Below are 23,162 nucleotides of genomic sequence, written 5' to 3'. Positions count from 1 at the left end.
GAGGCACGCACACATCACACCCCGTTACTTCCTATAATATTAACCTATAAATGTCAAACTCGGCCCGAAATTAGAGTTTAATGTATACAACAATTGTACCGAAGGGATTTTTTATACACCGATTAGTGGGTCCTCAATTGGCCAAAATAAGTTTTGTTGACTAACCGGGTGAAGGTGCTTTAAGCTAAATATTCGCGGGCCTGATATGTGAAGCGTGGCGCAGTTGGTAGCGCTGTTGGCAAGGTTGATATGTAGTCCCGGAAGGCTTGGGTGTGAAACCCTGCTTGGAACGACTTTAAATTTTTTTATTTATTTTATATTATAATTTTTAATATTATTTTCGACAATTTAACGTGAATAAAGTGTTCTGTATATAGAAATAAATATCTTTCCATTCTGAAATAGCGAATAATAGCTAATAGACGGTTAAATTTTCGATAATTTTTATTTATTTATTTATTTTATTTTATATTATTTTTCTAACTTCTTTTTCATTATTTTTAAGTGAATAAAGTGTTCTATATAAGAAAAGAATTATTTTTCTTTGTTAAACAGCGAATAATGGCTGAAAAACGGACAAAACTCGTATCAGGAGGCACTGACACATCACACCCCGTTACTTCCTATAATATTAACCTATAAATTTCAATTTCGGCCCGAAATTAGAGTTTAATGTATACAACAATTGTACCGAAGGGATTTTTTATACACCGATTAGTGGGTCCTTAATCGGCCAAAATAAGTTTTGTTGACTAACCGGGAGAAGGTGCTTTAAGCTAAATATTCGCGGGGCTGATATGTGAAGCGTGGCGCAGTTGGTAGCGCTGTTGGCAAGGTTGATATATAGTCCCGGATGGCCTGGGTTCGAAACCCTGCATGGAACGATTGTAAATTTTTTTTATTTATTTTATATTATATTTTTTAATATTCTTTTCGACTATTTAACTTGCATAAAGTATTCTGTATAGAGAAATAACTATCTTTCCATTCTGAAATAGTGAATAATAGCTAATAAACGGTTAAATTTTCGATAATTTTTATTTATTTATTTATTAAATTTTATGTTATTTTTCTAACTTATTTTTCAATATTATTAAGTAAATAAAGTGTTCTATATATGAAAAGAATTATTTTTCTTTGTTAAACAGCGAATAATGGCTGAAAAAGGGACAAAACTTCATTAGGAGGCACGCACACATCACACCCCGTTACTTCCTATAATATTAACCTATAAATTTCAAATTCGGCTCGAAATTAGAGTTTAATGTAACAAACAATTGTATCAAAGGGATTTTTTATACACCGATTAGTGGGTCCTCAATCGGCCAAAATAAGTTTTGTTGACTAACCGGGAGAATTTGCTTTCAGCTAAATATTTGCGTGCCTGATATGTGAAGCGTGGCGCAGTTGGTAGCGCTGTGGGCAAAGTTGATATGTTGTCCCGGAAGGCCTGGGTTCGAAACCCTGCATGGACCGACTTTATTTATTTACTTATTTTATATTACATTTTTTAATATTCTTTTCGACAATTTGACGTGAATAAAGTGTTCTGTATATAGAAATAACTATCTTTCCGTTCTGAAATAGCGAATAATAACTAATAAACGGTTAAATTTTCGATAATTTTTATTTATTTTATTTTATGTTATTTTTCTAACTTCTTTTTTAATATTTATAAGTGAATAAAGTGTTCTATATATGAAAAGAATTATTTTTCTTTGTTAAACAGCGAATAATGGCTGAAAAAGGGACAAAAGTCGTATCAGGAGGCACGCACACATCACACCCCGTTACTTCCTATAATATTAACCTATAAATGTCAAACTCGGCCCGAAATTAGAATTTAATGTATACAACAATTGTACCGAAGGGATTTTTTATACACCAATTAGTGGGTCCTCAATCGGCCAAAATAAGTTTGGTTGACTAACCGGGAGAAGGTGCTTTAAGCTAAATATTCGCGGGCTTGATATGTGAAGCGTGGTGCAGTTGGTAGCGCTGTGGGCAAGGTTGATATGTAGTCCCGAAAGGCCTGGGTTCGAAACCCTGCATGGACCGACTTTTATTTTTTTTTATTTATTTTATATTATATTTTTTAATATACTTTTCGACAATTTAACGTGAATAAAGTGTTCTGTGTAAAGAAATAACTGTGTTTCCATTCTGAAATAGCGAATAATAGCTAATAAACGGTTAAATTTTCGATAATTTTTATTTACTTATTTATTTTATTTTATATTATTTTTTTAACTTCTTTTTCAATATTTTTAAGTGAATAAAGTGTTCTATATATGAAAAGAATTATTTTTCTTTGTTAAACAGCGAATAATGGCTGAAAAAGGGACAAAAGTCGTATCAGGAGGCACGCACACATCACACCCCGTTACTTTCCATAATATTGACCTATAAATTTCAAACTCAGCCCGAAATTAAAGTTTAATGTAACAAACAATTGTACCGAAGGGATTTTTTATACACCGATTAGTGGGTCCTCAATCGGCCAAAATAAGTTTTGTTGACTAACCGGGAGAAGGTGCTTTAAGCTAAATATTCGCGGGCCTGATATGTGAAGCGTGGCGCAGTTGGTAGCGCTGTGGGCAAGGTTGACATGTAGTCCCGAAAGGCCTTAGTTCGAAACCCTGCGTGGACCGACTTTAAATATTTATTTATTTATTTTATATTATATTTTGTAACATTCTTTTCGACAATTTAACGTGAATAAAGTGTTCTGTATATAGAAATAACTATCTTTCCATTCTGAAATAGCGAATAATAGCTAATAAACGGTTAAATTTTCGATAATTTTTATTTATTTATTTATTTTATTTTATATTATTTTTCTAACTTCTTTTTCAATATTTTTAAGTGACTAAAGTGTTCTATATAAGAAAAGAATTATTTTTCTTTGTTAAACAGCGAATAATGGCTGAAAAAGGGACAAAACTCGTATCAGGAGGCACGCACACTTCACACCCCGTTACTTCCTATAATATTAACCTATAAATTTCAAATTCGGCTCGAAATTAGAGTTGAATGTATACAACAATTGTACCGAAGGGATTTTTTATACACCGATTAGTGGGTCCTTAATCGGCCAAAATAAGTTTTGTTGACTAACCGGGAGAAAGTGCTTTAAGCTAAATATTCGCGGGGCTGATATGTGAAGCGTGGCGCAGTTGGCAAGGTTGATATATAGTCCCGGATGGCCTGGGTTCGAAACCCTGCATGGAACGATTTTAAATTTTTTTTATTTATTTTATATTATATTTTTTAATATTCTTTTCGACAATTTAACTTGCATAAAGTATTCTGTATAGAGAAATAACTATCTTTCCATTCTGAAATAGCGAATAATAGCTAATAAACGGTTAAATTTTCGATAATTTTTATTTATTTATTTATTAAATTTTATGTTATTTTTCTAACTTATTTTTCAATATTATTAAGTAAATAAAGTGTTCTATATATGAAAAGAATTATTTTTCTTTGTTAAACAGCGAATAATGGCTGAAAAAGGAACAAAACTCCTATTAGGAGGCACGCACACATCACACCCCGTTACTTCCTATAATATTAACCTATAAATTTCAAATTCGGCTCGAAATTAGAGTTGAATGTATACAACAATTGTACCGAAGGGATTTTTTATACACCGATTAGTGGGTCCTTAATCGGCCAAAATAAGTTTTGTTGACTAACCGGGAGAAGGTGCTTTAAGCTAAATATTCGCGGGGCTGATATGTGAAGCGTGGCGCAGTTGGTAGCGCTGTTGGCAAGGTTGATATATAGTCCCGGATGGCCTGGGTTCGACACCCTGCATGGAACGATTTTAAATTTTTTTATTTATTTTATATTATATTTTTTAATATTCTTTTCGACAATTTAACTTGCATAAAGTATTCTGTATAGAGAAATAACTATCTTTCCATTCTGAAATAGCGAATAATAGCTAATAAACGGTTAAATTTTCGATAATTTTTATTTATTTATTTATTTAATTTTATGTTATTTTTCTAACTTCTTTGTCAATATTATTAAGTGAATAAAGTGTTCTATATATGAAAAGAATTATTTTTCTTTGTTAAACAGCGAATAATGGCTGAAAAGGGACAAAACTCATATCAGGAGGCACGCACACATCACACCCCGTTACTTCCTATAATATTAACCTATAAATGTCAAACTCGGCCCGAAATTAGAGTTTAATGTATACAACAATTGTACCGAAGGGATTTTTTATACACCGATTAGTGGGTCCTCAATTGGCCAAAATAAGTTTTGTTGACTAACCGGGTGAAGGTGCTTTAAGCTAAATATTCGCGGGCCTGATATGTGAAGCGTGGCGCAGTTGGTAGCGCTGTTGGCAAGGTTGATATGTAGTCCCGGAAGGCTTGGGTGTGAAACCCTGCTTGGAACGACTTTAAATTTTTTTATTTATTTTATATTATAATTTTTAATATTATTTTCGACAATTTAACGTGAATAAAGTGTTCTGTATATAGAAATAAATATCTTTCCATTCTGAAATAGCGAATAATAGCTAATAGACGGTTAAATTTTCGATAATTTTTATTTATTTATTTATTTTATTTTATATTATTTTTCTAACTTCTTTTTCATTATTTTTAAGTGAATAAAGTGTTCTATATAAGAAAAGAATTATTTTTCTTTGTTAAACAGCGAATAATGGCTGAAAAACGGACAAAACTCGTATCAGGAGGCACTGACACATCACACCCCGTTACTTCCTATAATATTAACCTATAAATTTCAATTTCGGCCCGAAATTAGAGTTTAATGTATACAACAATTGTACCGAAGGGATTTTTTATACACCGATTAGTGGGTCCTTAATCGGCCAAAATAAGTTTTGTTGACTAACCGGGAGAAGGTGCTTTAAGCTAAATATTCGCGGGGCTGATATGTGAAGCGTGGCGCAGTTGGTAGCGCTGTTGGCAAGGTTGATATATAGTCCCGGATGGCCTGGGTTCGAAACCCTGCATGGAACGATTGTAAATTTTTTTTATTTATTTTATATTATATTTTTTAATATTCTTTTCGACAATTTAACTTGCATAAAGTATTCTGTATAGAGAAATAACTATCTTTCCATTCTGAAATAGCGAATAATAGCTAATAAACGGTTAAATTTTCGATAATTTTTATTTATTTATTTATTAAATTTTATGTTATTTTTCTAACTTATTTTTCAATATTATTAAGTAAATAAAGTGTTCTATATATGAAAAGAATTATTTTTCTTTGTTAAACAGCGAATAATGGCTGAAAAAGGGACAAAACTTCATTAGGAGGCACGCACACATCACACCCCGTTACTTCCTATAATATTAACCTATAAATTTCAAATTCGGCTCGAAATTAGAGTTTAATGTAACAAACAATTGTATCAAAGGGATTTTTTATACACCGATTAGTGGGTCCTCAATCGGCCAAAATAAGTTTTGTTGACTAACCGGGAGAATTTGCTTTCAGCTAAATATTTGCGTGCCTGATATGTGAAGCGTGGCGCAGTTGGTAGCGCTGTGGGCAAAGTTGATATGTTGTCCCGGAAGGCCTGGGTTCGAAACCCTGCATGGACCGACTTTATTTATTTACTTATTTTATATTACATTTTTTAATATTCTTTTCGACAATTTGACGTGAATAAAGTGTTCTGTATATAGAAATAACTATCTTTCCGTTCTGAAATAGCGAATAATAACTAATAAACGGTTAAATTTTCGATAATTTTTATTTATTTTATTTTATGTTATTTTTCTAACTTCTTTTTTAATATTTATAAGTGAATAAAGTGTTCTATATATGAAAAGAATTATTTTTCTTTGTTAAACAGCGAATAATGGCTGAAAAAGGGACAAAAGTCGTATCAGGAGGCACGCACACATCACACCCCGTTACTTCCTATAATATTAACCTATAAATGTCAAACTCGGCCCGAAATTAGAATTTAATGTATACAACAATTGTACCGAAGGGATTTTTTATACACCAATTAGTGGGTCCTCAATCGGCCAAAATAAGTTTGGTTGACTAACCGGGAGAAGGTGCTTTAAGCTAAATATTCGCGGGCTTGATATGTGAAGCGTGGTGCAGTTGGTAGCGCTGTGGGCAAGGTTGATATGTAGTCCCGAAAGGCCTGGGTTCGAAACCCTGCATGGACCGACTTTTATTTTTTTTTATTTATTTTATATTATATTTTTTAATATACTTTTCGACAATTTAACGTGAATAAAGTGTTCTGTGTAAAGAAATAACTGTGTTTCCATTCTGAAATAGCGAATAATAGCTAATAAACGGTTAAATTTTCGATAATTTTTATTTACTTATTTATTTTATTTTATATTATTTTTTTAACTTCTTTTTCAATATTTTTAAGTGAATAAAGTGTTCTATATATGAAAAGAATTATTTTTCTTTGTTAAACAGCGAATAATGGCTGAAAAAGGGACAAAAGTCGTATCAGGAGGCACGCACACATCACACCCCGTTACTTTCCATAATATTGACCTATAAATTTCAAACTCAGCCCGAAATTAAAGTTTAATGTAACAAACAATTGTACCGAAGGGATTTTTTATACACCGATTAGTGGGTCCTCAATCGGCCAAAATAAGTTTTGTTGACTAACCGGGAGAAGGTGCTTTAAGCTAAATATTCGCGGGCCTGATATGTGAAGCGTGGCGCAGTTGGTAGCGCTGTGGGCAAGGTTGATATGTAGTCCCGAAAGGCCTTAGTTCGAAACCCTGCGTGGACCGACTTTAAATATTTATTTATTTATTTTATATTATATTTTGTAACATTCTTTTCGACAATTTAACGTGAATAAAGTGTTCTGTATATAGAAATAACTATCTTTCCATTCTGAAATAGCGAATAATAGCTAATAAACGGTTAAATTTTCGATAATTTTTATTTATTTATTTATTTTATTTTATATTATTTTTCTAACTTATTTTTCAATATTATTAAGTAAATAAAGTGTTCTATATATGAAAAGAATTATTTTTCTTTGTTAAACAGCGAATAATGGCTGAAAAAGGAACAAAACTCCTATTAGGAGGCACGCACACATCACACCCCGTTACTTCCTATAATATTAACCTATAAATTTCAAATTCGGCTCGAAATTAGAGTTTAATGTATACAACAATTGTACCGAAGGGATTTTTTATACACCGATTAGTGGGTCCTTAATCGGCCAAAATAAGTTTTGTTGACTAACCGGGAGAAGGTGCTTTAAGCTAAATATTCGCGGGGCTGATATGTGAAGCGTGGCGCAGTTGGTAGCGCTGTTGGCAAGGTTGATATATAGTCCCGGATGGCCTGTGTTCGACACCCTGCATGGAACGATTTTAAATTTTTTTATTTATTTTATATTATATTTTTTAATATTCTTTTCGACAATTTAACTTGAATAAAGTGTTCTGTATAGAGAAATAACTATCTTTCCATTCTGAAATAGCGCATAATAGCTAATAAACGGTTAAATTTTCGATAATTTTTATTTATTTATTTATTTAATTTTATGTTATTTTTCTAACTTCTTTGTCAATATTATTAAGTGAATAAAGTGTTCTATATATGAAAAGAATTATTTTTCTTTGTTAAACAGCGAATAATGGCTGAAAAGGGACAAAACTCATATCAGGAGGCACGCACACATCACACCCCGTTACTTCCTATAATATTAACCTATAAATGTCAAACTCGGCCCGAAATTAGAGTTTAATGTATACAACAATTGTACCGAAGGGATTTTTTATACACCGATTAGTGGGTCCTCAATTGGCCAAAATAAGTTTTGTTGACTAACCGGGTGAAGGTGCTTTAAGCTAAATATTCGCGGGCCTGATATGTGAAGCGTGGCGCAGTTGGTAGCGCTGTTGGCAAGGTTGATATGTAGTCCCGGAAGGCTTGGGTGTGAAACCCTGCTTGGAACGACTTTAAATTTTTTTATTTATTTTATATTATAATTTTTAATATTATTTTCGACAATTTAACGTGAATAAAGTGTTCTGTATATAGAAATAACTATCTTTCCATTCTGAAATAGCGAATAATAGCTAATAGACGGTTAAATTTTCGATAATTTTTATTTATTTATTTATTTTATTTTTATTATTTTTCTAACTTCTTTTTCATTATTTTTAAGTGAATAAAGTGTTCTATATAAGAAAAGAATTATTTTTCTTTGTTAAACAGCGAATAATGGCTGAAAAACGGACAAAACTCGTATCAGGAGGCACTGACACAACACACCCCGTTACTTCCTATAATATTAACCTATAAATTTCTATTTCGGCCCGAAATTAGAGTTTAATGTATACAACAATTGTACCGAAGGGATTTTTTATACACCGATTAGTGGGTCCTTAATCGGCCAAAATAAGTTTTGTTGACTAACCGGGAGAAGGTGCTTTAAGCTAAATATTCGCGGGGCTGATATGTGAAGCGTGGCGCAGTTGGTAGCGCTGTTGGCAAGGTTGATATATAGTCCCGGATGGCCTGGGTTCGAAACCCTGCATGGAACGATTTTAAATTTTTTTTATTTATTTTATATTATATTTTTTAATATTCTTTTCGACAATTTAACTTGCATAAAGTATTCTGTATAGAGAAATAACTATCTTTCCATTCTGAAATAGCGAATAATAGCTAATAAACGGTTAAATTTTCGATAATTTTTATTTATTTATTTATTAAATTTTATGTTATTTTTCTAACTTATTTTTCAATATTATTAAGTAAATAAAGTGTTCTATATATGAAAAGAATTATTTTTCTTTGTTAAACAGCGAATAATGGCTGAAAAAGGGACAAAAGTCGTATCAGGAGGCACGCACACATCACACCCCGTTACTTCCTATAATATTAACCTATAAATGTCAAACTCGGCCCGAAATTAGAATTTAATGTATACAACAATTGTAAAGAAGGGATTTTTTATACACCAATTAGTGGGTCCTCAATCCGCCAAAATAAGTTTGGTTGACTAACCGGGAGAAGGTGCTTTAAGCTAAATATTCGCGGGCTTGATATGTGAAGCGTGGTGCAGTTGGTAGCGCTGTGGGCAAGGTTGATATGTAGTCCCGAAAGGCCTGGGTTCGAAACCCTGCATGGACCGACTTTTATTTTTTTTTATTTATTTTATATTATATTTTTTAATATACTTTTCGACAATTTAACGTGAATAAAGTGTTCTGTGTAAAGAAATAACTGTGTTTCCATTCTGAAATAGCGAATAATAGCTAATAAACGGTTAAATTTTCGATAATTTTTATTTACTTATTTATTTTATTTTATATTATTTTTTTAACTTCTTTTTCAATATTTTTAAGTGAATAAAGTGTTCTATATATGAAAAGAATTATTTTTCTTTGTTAAACAGCGAATAATGGCTGAAAAAGGGACAAAAGTCGTATCAGGAGGCACGCACACATCACACCCCGTTACTTTCCATAATATTGACCTATAAATTTCAAACTCAGCCCGAAATTAAAGTTTAATGTAACAAACAATTGTACCGAAGGGATTTTTTATACACCGATTAGTGGGTCCTCAATCGGCCAAAATAAGTTTTGTTGACTAACCGGGAGAAGGTGCTTTAAGCTAAATATTCGCGGGCCTGATATGTGAAGCGTGGCGCAGTTGGTAGCGCTGTGGGCAAGGTTGATATGTAGTCCCGAAAGGCCTTAGTTCGAAACCCTGCGTGGACCGACTTTAAATATTTATTTATTTATTTTATATTATATTTTGTAACATTCTTTTCGACAATTTAACGTGAATAAAGTGTTCTGTATATAGAAATAACTATCTTTCCATTCTGAAATAGCGAATAATAGCTAATAAACGGTTAAATTTTCGATAATTTTTATTTATTTATTTATTTTATTTTATATTATTTTTCTAACTTATTTTTCAATATTATTAAGTAAATAAAGTGTTCTATATATGAAAAGAATTATTTTTCTTTGTTAAACAGCGAATAATGGCTGAAAAAGGAACAAAACTCCTATTAGGAGGCACGCACACATCACACCCCGTTACTTCCTATAATATTAACCTATAAATTTCAAATTCGGCTCGAAATTAGAGTTTAATGTATACAACAATTGTACCGAAGGGATTTTTTATACACCGATTAGTGGGTCCTTAATCGGCCAAAATAAGTTTTGTTGACTAACCGGGAGAAGGTGCTTTAAGCTAAATATTCGCGGGGCTGATATGTGAAGCGTGGCGCAGTTGGTAGCGCTGTTGGCAAGGTTGATATATAGTCCCGGATGGCCTGGGTTCGACACCCTGCATGGAACGATTTTAAATTTTTTTATTTATTTTATATTATATTTTTTAATATTCTTTTCGACAATTTAACTTGAATAAAGTGTTCTGTATAGAGAAATAACTATCTTTCCATTCTGAAATAGCGCATAATAGCTAATAAACGGTTAAATTTTCGATAATTTTTATTTATTTATTTATTTAATTTTATGTTATTTTTCTAACTTCTTTGTCAATATTATTAAGTGAATAAAGTGTTCTATATATGAAAAGAATTATTTTTCTTTGTTAAACAGCGAATAATGGCTGAAAAGGGACAAAACTCATATCAGGAGGCACGCACACATCACACCCCGTTACTTCCTATAATATTAACCTATAAATGTCAAACTCGGCCCGAAATTAGAGTTTAATGTATACAACAATTGTACCGAAGGGATTTTTTATACACTGATTAGTGGGTCCTCAATTGGCCAAAATAAGTTTTGTTGACTAACCGGGTGAAGGTGCTTTAAGCTAAATATTCGCGGGCCTGATATGTGAAGCGTGGCGCAGTTGGTAGCGCTGTTGGCAAGGTTGATATGTAGTCCCGGAAGGCTTGGGTGTGAAACCCTGCTTGGAACGACTTTAAATTTTTTTATTTATTTTATATTATAATTTTTAATATTATTTTCGACAATTTAACGTGAATAAAGTGTTCTGTATATAGAAATAACTATCTTTCCATTCTGAAATAGCGAATAATAGCTAATAGACGGTTAAATTTTCGATAATTTTTATTTATTTATTTATTTTATTTTATATTATTTTTCTAACTTCTTTTTCATTATTTTTAAGTGAATAAAGTGTTCTATATAAGAAAAGAATTATTTTTCTTTGTTAAACAGCGAATAATGGCTGAAAAACGGACAAAACTCGTATCAGGAGGCACTGACACATCACACCCCGTTACTTCCTATAATATTAACCTATAAATTTCTATTTCGGCCCGAAATTAGAGTTTAATGTATACAACAATTGTACCGAAGGGATTTTTTATACACCGATTAGTGGGTCCTTAATCGGCCAAAATAAGTTTTGTTGACTAACCGGGAGAAGGTGCTTTAAGCTAAATATTCGCGGGGCTGATATGTGAAGCGTGGCGCAGTTGGTAGCGCTGTTGGCAAGGTTGATATATAGTCCCGGATGGCCTGGGTTCGAAACCCTGCATGGAACGATTTTAAATTTTTTTTATTTATTTTATATTATATTTTTTAATATTCTTTTCGACAATTTAACTTGCATAAAGTATTCTGTATAGAGAAATAACTATCTTTCCATTCTGAAATAGCGAATAATAGCTAATAAACGGTTAAATTTTCGATAATTTTTATTTATTTATTTATTAAATTTTATGTTATTTTTCTAACTTATTTTTCAATATTATTAAGTAAATAAAGTGTTTTATATATGAAAAGAATTATTTTTCTTTGTTAAACAGCGAATAATGGCTGAAAAAGGGACTAAACTCCTATTAGGAGGCACGCACACATCACACCCCGTTACTTCCTATAATATTAACCTATAAATTTCAAATTCGGCTCGAAATTAGAGTTTAATGTAACAAACAATTGTATCAAAGGGATTTTTTATACACCGATTAGTGGGTCCTCAATCGGCCAAAATAAGTTTTGTTGACTAACCGGGAGAATTTGCTTTCAGCTAAATATTTGCGTGCCTGATATGTGAAGCGTGGCGCAGTTGGTAGCGCTGTGGGCAAAGTTGATATGTTGTCCCGGAAGGCCTGGGTTCGAAACCCTGCATGGACCGACTTTATTTATTTACTTATTTTATATTACATTTTTTAATATTCTTTTCGACAATTTGACGTGAATAAAGTGTTCTGTATATAGAAATAACTATCTTTCCGTTCTGAAATAGCGAATAATAACTAATAAACGGTTAAATTTTCGATAATTTTTATTTATTTTATTTTATGTTATTTTTCTAACTTCTTTTTTAATATTTATAAGTGAATAAAGTGTTCTATATATGAAAAGAATTATTTTTCTTTGTTAAACAGCGAATAATGGCTGAAAAAGGGACAAAAGTCGTATCAGGAGGCACGCACACATCACACCCCGTTACTTCCTATAATATTAACCTATAAATGTCAAACTCGGCCCGAAATTAGAATTTAATGTATACAACAATTGTACCGAAGGGATTTTTTATACACCAATTAGTGGGTCCTCAATCGGCCAAAATAAGTTTGGTTGACTAACCGGGAGAAGGTGCTTTAAGCTAAATATTCGCGGGCTTGATATGTGAAGCGTGGCGCAGTTGGTAGCGCTGTGGGCAAGGTTGATATGTAGTCCCGAAAGGCCTGGGTTCGAAACCCTGCATGGACCGACTTTTATTTTTTTTTATTTATTTTATATTATATTTTTTAATATACTTTTCGACAATTTAACGTGAATAAAGTGTTCTGTGTAAAGAAATAACTGTGTTTCCATTCTGAAATAGCGAATAATAGCTAATAAACGGTTAAATTTTCGATAATTTTTATTTACTTATTTATTTTATTTTATATTATTTTTTTAACTTCTTTTTCAATATTTTTAAGTGAATAAAGTGTTCTATATATGAAAAGAATTATTTTTCTTTGTTAAACAGCGAATAATGGCTGAAAAAGGGACAAAAGTCGTATCAGGAGGCACGCACACATCACACCCCGTTACTTTCCATAATATTGACCTATAAATTTCAAACTCAGCCCGAAATTAAAGTTTAATGTAACAAACAATTGTACCGAAGGGATTTTTTATACACCGATTAGTGGGTCCTCAATCGGCCAAAATAAGTTTTGTTGACTAACCGGGAGAAGGTGCTTTAAGCTAAATATTCGCGGGCCTGATATGTGAAGCGTGGCGCAGTTGGTAGCGCTGTGGGCAAGGTTGATATGTAGTCCCGAAAGGCCTGGGTTCGAAACCCTGCATGGACCGACTTTAAATATTTATTTATTTATTTTATATTATATTTTGTAACATTCTTTTCGACAATTTAACGTGAATAAAGTGTTCTGTATATAGAAATAACTATCTTTCCATTCTGAAATAGCGAATAATAGCTAATAAACGGTTAAATTTTCGATAATTTTTATTTATTTATTTATTTTATTTTATATTATTTTTCTAACTTCTTTTTCAATATTTTTAAGTGACTAAAGTGTTCTATATAAGAAAAGAATTATTTTTCTTTGTTAAACAGCGAATAATGGCTGAAAAACGGACAAAACTCGTATCAGGAGGCACTGACACATCACACCCCGTTACTTCCTATAATATTAACCTATAAATTTCAATTTCGGCCCGAAATTAGAGTTTAATGTATACAACAATTGTACCGAAGGGATTTTTTATACACCGATTAGTGGGTCCTTAATCGGCCAAAATAAGTTTTGTTGACTAACCGGGTGAAGGTGCTTTAAGCTAAATATTCGCGGGCCTGATATGTGAAGCGTGGCGCAGTTGGTAGCGCTGTTGGCAAGGTTGATATGTAGTCCCGGAAGGCTTGGGTGTGAAACCCTGCTTGGAACGACTTTAAATTTTTTTATTTATTTTATATTATAATTTTTAATATTATTTTCGACAATTTAACGTGAATAAAGTGTTCTGTATATAGAAATAACTATCTTTCCATTCTGAAATAGCGAATAATAGCTAATAGACGGTTAAATTTTCGATAATTTTTATTTATTTATTTATTTTATTTTATATTATTTTTCTAACTTCTTTTTCATTATTTTTAAGTGAATAAAGTGTTCTATATAAGAAAAGAATTATTTTTCTTTGTTAAACAGCGAATAATGGCTGAAAAACGGACAAAACTCGTATCAGGAGGCACTGACACATCACACCCCGTTACTTCCTATAATATTAACCTATAAATTTCTATTTCGGCCCGAAATTAGAGTTTAATGTATACAACAATTGTACCGAAGGGATTTTTTATACACCGATTAGTGGGTCCTTAATCGGCCAAAATAAGTTTTGTTGACTAACCGGGAGAAGGTGCTTTAAGCTAAATATTCGCGGGGCTGATATGTGAAGCGTGGCGCAGTTGGTAGCGCTGTTGGCAAGGTTGATATATAGTCCCGGATGGCCTGGGTTCGAAACCCTGCATGGAACGATTTTAAATTTTTTTTATTTATTTTATATTATATTTTTTAATATTCTTTTCGACAATTTAACTTGCATAAAGTATTCTGTATAGAGAAATAACTATCTTTCCATTCTGAAATAGCGAATAATAGCTAATAAACGGTTAAATTTTCGATAATTTTTATTTATTTATTTATTAAATTTTATGTTATTTTTCTAACTTATTTTTCAATATTATTAAGTAAATAAAGTGTTTTATATATGAAAAGAATTATTTTTCTTTGTTAAACAGCGAATAATGGCTGAAAAAGGGACAAAACTCCTATTAGGAGGCACGCACACATCACACCCCGTTACTTCCTATAATATTAACCTATAAATTTCAAATTCGGCTCGAAATTAGAGTTTAATGTAACAAACAATTGTATCAAAGGGATTTTTTATACACCGATTAGTGGGTCCTCAATCGGCCAAAATAAGTTTTGTTGACTAACCGGGAGAATTTGCTTTCAGCTAAATATTTGCGTGCCTGATATGTGAAGCGTGGCGCAGTTGGTAGCGCTGTGGGCAAAGTTGATATGTTGTCCCGGAAGGCCTGGGTTCGAAACCCTGCATGGACCGACTTTATTTATTTACTTATTTTATATTACATTTTTTAATATTCTTTTCGACAATTTGACGTGAATAAAGTGTTCTGTATATAGAAATAACTATCTTTCCGTTCTGAAATAGCGAATAATAACTAATAAACGGTTAAATTTTCGATAATTTTTATTTATTTTATTTTATGTTATTTTTCTAACTTCTTTTTTAATATTTATAAGTGAATAAAGTGTTCTATATATGAAAAGAATTATTTTTCTTTGTTAAACAGCGAATAATGGCTGAAAAAGGGACAAAAGTCGTATCAGGAGGCACGCACACATCACACCCCGTTACTTCCTATAATATTAACCTATAAATGTCAAACTCGGCCCGAAATTAGAATTTAATGTATACAACAATTGTAAAGAAGGGATTTTTTATACACCAATTAGTGGGTCCTCAATCCGCCAAAATAAGTTTGGTTGACTAACCGGGAGAAGGTGCTTTAAGCTAAATATTCGCGGGCTTGATATGTGAAGCGTGGCGCAGTTGGTAGCGCTGTGGGCAAGGTTGATATGTAGTCCCGAAAGGCCTGGGTTCGAAACCCTGCATGGACCGACTTTTATTTATTTTTATTTATTTTATATTATATTTTTTAATATACTTTTCGACAATTTAACGTGAATAAAGTGTTCTGTGTAAAGAAATAACTGTGTTTCCATTCTGAAATAGCGAATAATAGCTAATAAACGGTTAAATTTTCGATAATTTTTATTTACTTATTTATTTTATTTTATATTATTTTTTTAACTTCTTTTTCAATATTTTTAAGTGAATAAAGTGTTCTATATATGAAAAGAATTATTTTTCTTTGTTAAACAGCGAATAATGGCTGAAAAAGGGACAAAAGTCGTATCAGGAGGCACGCACACATCACACCCCGTTACTTTCCATAATATTGACCTATAAATTTCAAACTCAGCCCGAAATTAAAGTTTAATGTAACAAACAATTGTACCGAAGGGATGTTTTATACACCGATTAGTGGGTCCTCAATCGGCCAAAATAAGTTTTGTTGACTAACCGGGAGAAGGTGCTTTAAGCTAAATATTCGCGGGCCTGATATGTGAAGCGTGGTGCAGTTGGTAGCGCTGTGGGCAAGGTTGATATGTAGTCCCGAAAGGCCTGGGTTCGAAACCCTGCGTGGACCGACTTTAAATATTTATTTATTTATTTTATATTATATTTTGTAACATTCTTTTCGACAATATAACGTGAATAAAGTGTTCTGTATATAGAAATAACTATCTTTCCATTCTGAAATAGCGAATAATAGCTAATAAACGGTTAAATTTTCGATAATTTTTATTTATTTATTTATTTTATTTTATATTATTTTTCTAACTTCTTTTTCAATATTTTTAAGTGACTAAAGTGTTCTATATAAGAAAAGAATTATTTTTCTTTGTTAAACAGCGAATAATGGCTGAAAAAGGGACAAAACTCGTATCAGGAGGCACTGACACATCACACCCCGTTACTTCCTATAATATTAACCTATAAATTTCAATTTCGGCCCGAAATTAGAGTTTAATGTATACAACAATTGTACCGAAGGGATTTTTTATACACCGATTAGTGGGTCCTTAATCGGCCAAAATAAGTTTTGTTGACTAACCGGGAGAAGGTGCTTTAAGCTAAATATTCGCGGGGCTGATATGTGAAGCGTGGCGCAGTTGGCAAGGTTGATATATAGTCCCGGATGGCCTGGGTTCGAAACCCTGCATGGAACGATTTTAAATTTTTTTTATTTATTTTATATTATATTTTTTAATATTCTTTTCGACAATTTAACTTGCATAAAGTATTCTGTATAGAGAAATAACTATCTTTCCATTCTGAAATAGCGAATAATAGCTAATAAACGGTTAAGTTTTCGATAATTTTTATTTATTTATTTATTAAATTTTATGTTATTTTTCTAACTTATTTTTCAATATTATTAAGTAAATAAAGTGTTCTATATATGAAAAGAATTATTTTTCTTTGTTAAACAGCGAATAATGGCTGAAAAAGGGACAAAACTCCTATTAGGAGGCACGCACACATCACACCCCGTTACTTCCTATAATATTAACCTATAAATTTCAAATTCGGCTCGAAATTAGAGTTTAATGTAACAAACAATTGTATCAAAGGGATTTTTTATACACCGATTAGTGGGTCCTCAATCGGCCAAAATAAGTTTTGTTGACTAACCGGGAGAATTTGCTTTCAGCTAAATATTTGCGTGCCGGATATGTGAAGCGTGGCGCAGTTGGTAGCGCTGTGGGCAAAGTTGATATGTTGTCCCGGAAGGCCTGGGTTCGAAACCCTGCATGGACCGACTTTATTTATTTACTTATTTTATATTACATTTTTTAATATTCTTTTCGACAATTTGACGTGAATAAAGTGTTCTGTATATAGAAATAACTATCTTTCCGTTCTGAAATAGCGAATAATAACTAATAAACGGTTAAATTTTCGATAATTTTTATTTATTTTATTTTATGTTATTTTTCTAACTTCTTTTTTAATATTTATAAGTGAATAAAGTGTTCTATATATGAAAAGAATTATTTTTCTTTGTTAAACAGCGAATAATGGCTGAAAAAGGGACAAAAGTCGTATCAGGAGGCACGCACACATCACACCCCGTTACTTCCTATAATATTAACCTATAAATGTCAAACTCGGCCCGAAATTAGAATTTAATGTATACAACAATTGTACCGAAGGGATTTTTTATACACCAATTAGTGGGTCCTCAATCGGCCAAAATAAGTTTGGTTGACTAACCGGGAGAAGGTGCTTTAAGCTAAATATTCGCGGGCTTGATATGTGAAGCGTGGCGCAGTTGGTAGCGCTGTGGGCAAGGTTGATATGTAGTCCCGAAAGGCCTGGGTTCGAAACCCTGCATGGACCGACTTTTATTTTTTTTTATTTATTTTATATTATATTTTTTAATATACTTTTCGACAATTTAACGTGAATAAAGTGTTCTGTGTAAAGAAATAACTGTGTTTCCATTCTGAAATAGCGAATAATAGCTAATAAACGGTTAAATTTTCGATAATTTTTATTTACTTATTTATTTTATTTTATATTATTTTTTTAACTTCTTTTTCAATATTTTTAAGTGAATAAAGTGTTCTATATATGAAAAGAATTATTTTTCTTTGTTAAACAGCGAATAATGGCTGAAAAAGGGACAAAAGTCGTATCAGGAGGCACGCACACATCACACCCCGTTACTTTCCATAATATTGACCTATAAATTTCAAACTCAGCCCGAAATTAAAGTTTAATGTAACAAACAATTGTACCGAAGGGATTTTTTATACACCGATTAGTGGGTCCTCAATCGGCCAAAATAAGTTTTGTTGACTAACCGGGAGAAGGTGCTTTAAGCTAAATATTCGCGGGCCTGATATGTGAAGCGTGGCGCAGTTGGTAGCGCTGTTGGCAAGGTTGATATGTAGTCCCGAAAGGCCTGGGTTCGAAACCCTGCGTGGACCGACTTTAAATATTTATTTATTTATTTTATATTATATTTTGTAACATTCTTTTCGACAATTTAACGTGAATAAAGTGTTCTGTATATAGAAATAACTATCTTTCCATTCTGAAATAGCGAATAATAGCTAATAAACGGTTAAATTTTCGATAATTTTTATTTATTTATTTATTTTATTTTATATTATTTTTCTAACTTCTTTTTCAATATTTTTAAGTGACTAAAGTGTTCTATATAAGAAAAGAATTATTTTTCTTTGTTAAACAGCGAATAATGGCTGAAAAACGGACAAAACTCGTATCAGGAGGCACTGACACATCACACCCCGTTACTTCCTATAATATTAACCTATAAATTTCAATTTCGGCCCGAAATTAGAGTTTAATGTATACAACAATTGTACCGAAGGGATTTTTTATACACCGATTAGTGGGTCCTTAATCGGCCAAAATAAGTTTTGTTGACTAACCGGGAGAAGGTGCTTTAAGCTAAATATTCGCGGGGCTGATATGTGAAGCGTGGCGCAGTTGGCAAGGTTGATATATAGTCCCGGATGGCCTGGGTTCGAAACCCTGCATGGAACGATTTTAAATTTTTTTTATTTATTTTATATTATATTTTTTAATATTCTTTTCGACAATTTAACTTGCATAAAGTATTCTGTATAGAGAAATAACTATCTTTCCATTCTGAAATAGCGAATAATAGCTAATAAACGGTTAAGTTTTCGATAATTTTTATTTATTTATTTATTAAATTTTATGTTATTTTTCTAACTTATTTTTCAATATTATTAAGTAAATAAAGTGTTCTATATATGAAAAGAATTATTTTTCTTTGTTAAACAGCGAATAATGGCTGAAAAAGGGACAAAACTCCTATTAGGAGGCACGCACACATCACACCCCGTTACTTCCTATAATATTAACCTATAAATTTCAAATTCGGCTCGAAATTAGAGTTTAATGTAACAAACAATTGTATCAAAGGGATTTTTTATACACCGATTAGTGGGTCCTCAATCGGCCAAAATAAGTTTTGTTGACTAACCGGGAGAATTTGCTTTCAGCTAAATATTTGCGTGCCTGATATGTGAAGCGTGGCGCAGTTGGTAGTGCTGTGGGCAAAGTTGATATGTTGTCCCGGAAGGCCTGGGTTCGAAACCCTGCATGGACCGACTTTATTTATTTACTTATTTTATATTACATTTTTTAATATTCTTTTCGACAATTTGACGTGAATAAAGTGTTCTGTATATAGAAATAACTATCTTTCCGTTCTGAAATAGCGAATAATAACTAATAAACGGTTAAATTTTCGATAATTTTTATTTATTTTATTTTATGTTATTTTTCTAACTTCTTTTTTAATATTTATAAGTGAATAAAGTGTTCTATATATGAAAAGAATTATTTTTCTTTGTTAAACAGCGAATAATGGCTGAAAAACGGACAAAACTCGTATCAGGAGGCACTGACACATCACACCCCGTTACTTCCTATAATATTAACCTATAAATTTCAATTTCGGCCCGAAATTAGAGTTTAATGTATACAACAATTGTACCGAAGGGATTTTTTATACACCGATTAGTGGGTCCTTAATCGGCCAAAATAAGTTTTGTTGACTAACCGGGAGAAGGTGCTTTAAGCTAAATATTCGCGGGGCTGATATGTGAAGCGTGGCGCAGTTGGCAAGGTTGATATATAGTCCCGGATGGCCTGGGTTCGAAACCCTGCATGGAACGATTTTAAATTTTTTTTATTTATTTTATATTATATTTTTTAATATTCTTTTCGACAATTTAACTTGCATAAAGTATTCTGTATAGAGAAATAACTATCTTTCCATTCTGAAATAGCGAATAATAGCTAATAAACGGTTAAATTTTCGATAATTTTTATTTATTTATTTATTAAATTTTATGTTATTTTTCTAACTTATTTTTCAATATTATTAAGTAAATAAAGTGTTCTATATATGAAAAGAATTATTTTTCTTTGTTAAACAGCGAATAATGGCTGAAAAAGGGACAAAACTCCTATTAGGAGGCACGCACACATCACACCCCGTTACTTCCTATAATATTAACCTATAAATTTCAAATTCGGCTCGAAATTAGAGTTTAATGTATACAACAATTGTACCGAAGGGATTTTTTATGCACCGATTAGTGGGTCCTTAATCGGCCAAAATAAGTTTTGTTGACTAACCGGGAGAAGGTGCTTTAGGTATCTGCCTGCCTTAAAATGACCGATTTCATCAAATAATTCGAATTTCTGTTTTTTGCATTTTTGAAAAGAATGAACTCTTAGGATTCTAAAAATGCTTTGTTTTTAAAATTTCGATAATTAGAAGCAAAGTTATAGCTGATTTTGAAACCGGAAGTGAGATTATGAAACACCGGAAGTGCACTGAAAACGTCAAAATTAATTGTAAACAATGTAGTTTTGAGCCAATAAGAATTTTTTTTTGCTTGTAACGCTATTAAAAATATTAATATTTGTTAATTTTTTTATATAATATTAATTAAACGCATCTGGCAACAAATTATGTATAAACTTTTTAAAGGAAGCGAAATTGAAAGGCATCAATTTTGATATTTATATTTTCTGTTTGCTATGATTTATTTAGCGTTCAAATTTGCCACGATCTTATTAAAAAAAGCTTTAATATTAAATTGACGGTAGTTTTAGTTGTTATTTAAGTACTTTTTATTGTTATTTAAGTTCTTTTATTTCACTGTTTAGTTATAGTAAACAAATATGCTAACATAGTGAATCTTTTTTCAAAATTATGTACTGTAAAATTTTGTGTTTTCATAAGAAAAGCATATCTTATAATGTTTATTTTAAAATAATACAGTTTTTGTTTGAAATAAAGTTAAAAATAATATTAGTGTGTTGTATGAAGCTAATATTTTTAATCATGTAGTTGTGTATACAAAATACAGCGAAAATTAACGCGTCATTTTTGCCTGTTTTATGAAAAAATATAAATATTTAACTATACTACATTCTAAAATGACTTAGGTATTGTTTGCCAATTGATTCTAACAACCCAAAACTGTTTTAGAAGGAGTTTGGTGGTAATTTGCTGTGAATTATTGCATACATAACTAATATTTTGAAAAAAAGAAAATCGCGGGCTCGAGTTACTGTTTGTCGCTCAATAGAAAATTGGTCATAAAAAAAAGATAATGGATTAAAATTCAAACTGTAAAAAGCAAGAGCTACATAAAGGGCTGAACTACAAATATTATTAAATTAAAGCTTGTTGAATAAGTCTATGTAACTATTTTTGTTTAAGTAAATCTTTAAAAGCGTTTTCTGAAAAACTGTATTTTTCAATATTTTGATTCACGCCAGACACTCATACTCCAAAACTAATGGAAATTTTCTTATGAAATTTGGCAACAATGTTATAAACTATATATACTGTGTTTTGAACTAGAACTAAGTTTCAATTTAAATATTTGGTTATGTTACAGGTATATAAACATAAAAAACTATTGAAAAAAATGAAAAAATTGCTGTTTTTCTAGATTTTAGCACTTAATTTGGGTAATTTTTAAAATTTTCATAAACCTTTAGTTCAGAACACAGATAAGGGTCAAAATAATCTGTACAGAAAAAGAAATTGTATTTTATTCATTTAAATTAAGTGTATAGTGTCTGGCGTAAGCTCTGAATTTCGCTCATTTTAGGCTTAATTTTTCAAATATTTTAAAAACTATGCGATATTCAAAAATATTTCTTCTTGTTTATATCATTTTATGTCACACATGAACCAATAACACATATGTTTTTTTAAAAAAATTAATTTTTAAAAAAAATTTCATCGTACCCAGGCAGTCGCCTTAAGCTAAATATTCGCGGGGCTGATATGTGAAGCGTGGCGCAGTTGGTAGCGCTGTTGGCAAGGTTGATATATAGTCCCGGATGGCCTGGGTTCGACACCCTGCATGGAACGATTTTAAATTTTTTTATTTATTTTATATTATATTTTTTAATATTCTTTTCGACAATTTAACTTGAATAAAGTGTTCTGTATAGAGAAATAACTATCTTTCCATTCTGAAATAGCGCATAATAGCTAATAAACGGTTAAATTTTCGATAATTTTTATTTATTTATTTATTTAATTTTATGTTATTTTTCTAACTTCTTTGTCAATATTATTAAGTGAATAAAGTGTTCTATATATGAAAAGAATTATTTTTCTTTGTTAAACAGCGAATAATGGCTGAAAAGGGACAAAACTCATATCAGGAGGCACGCACACATCACACCCCGTTACTTCCTATAATATTAACCTATAAATGTCAAACTCGGCCCGAAATTTGAGTTTAATGTATACAACAATTGTACCGAAGGGATTTTTTATACACCGATTAGTGGGTCCTCAATTGGCCAAAATAAGTTTTGTTGACTAACCGGGTGAAGGTGCTTTAAGCTAAATATTCGCGGGCCTGATATGTGAAGCGTGGCGCAGTTGGTAGCGCTGTTGGCAAGGTTGATATGTAGTCCCGGAAGGCCTGGGTGTGAAACCCTGCTTGGAACGACTTTAAATTTTTT

This window comes from Parasteatoda tepidariorum, chromosome 2 (genome assembly GCF_982258835.1).
Source record: "Parasteatoda tepidariorum strain Cologne lab strain chromosome 2, Ptep-v5.0, whole genome shotgun sequence".
NCBI classification, from domain to species: domain Eukaryota; kingdom Metazoa; phylum Arthropoda; class Arachnida; order Araneae; family Theridiidae; genus Parasteatoda; species Parasteatoda tepidariorum.
Note: the sequence above shows the minus strand (reverse complement) of the source record.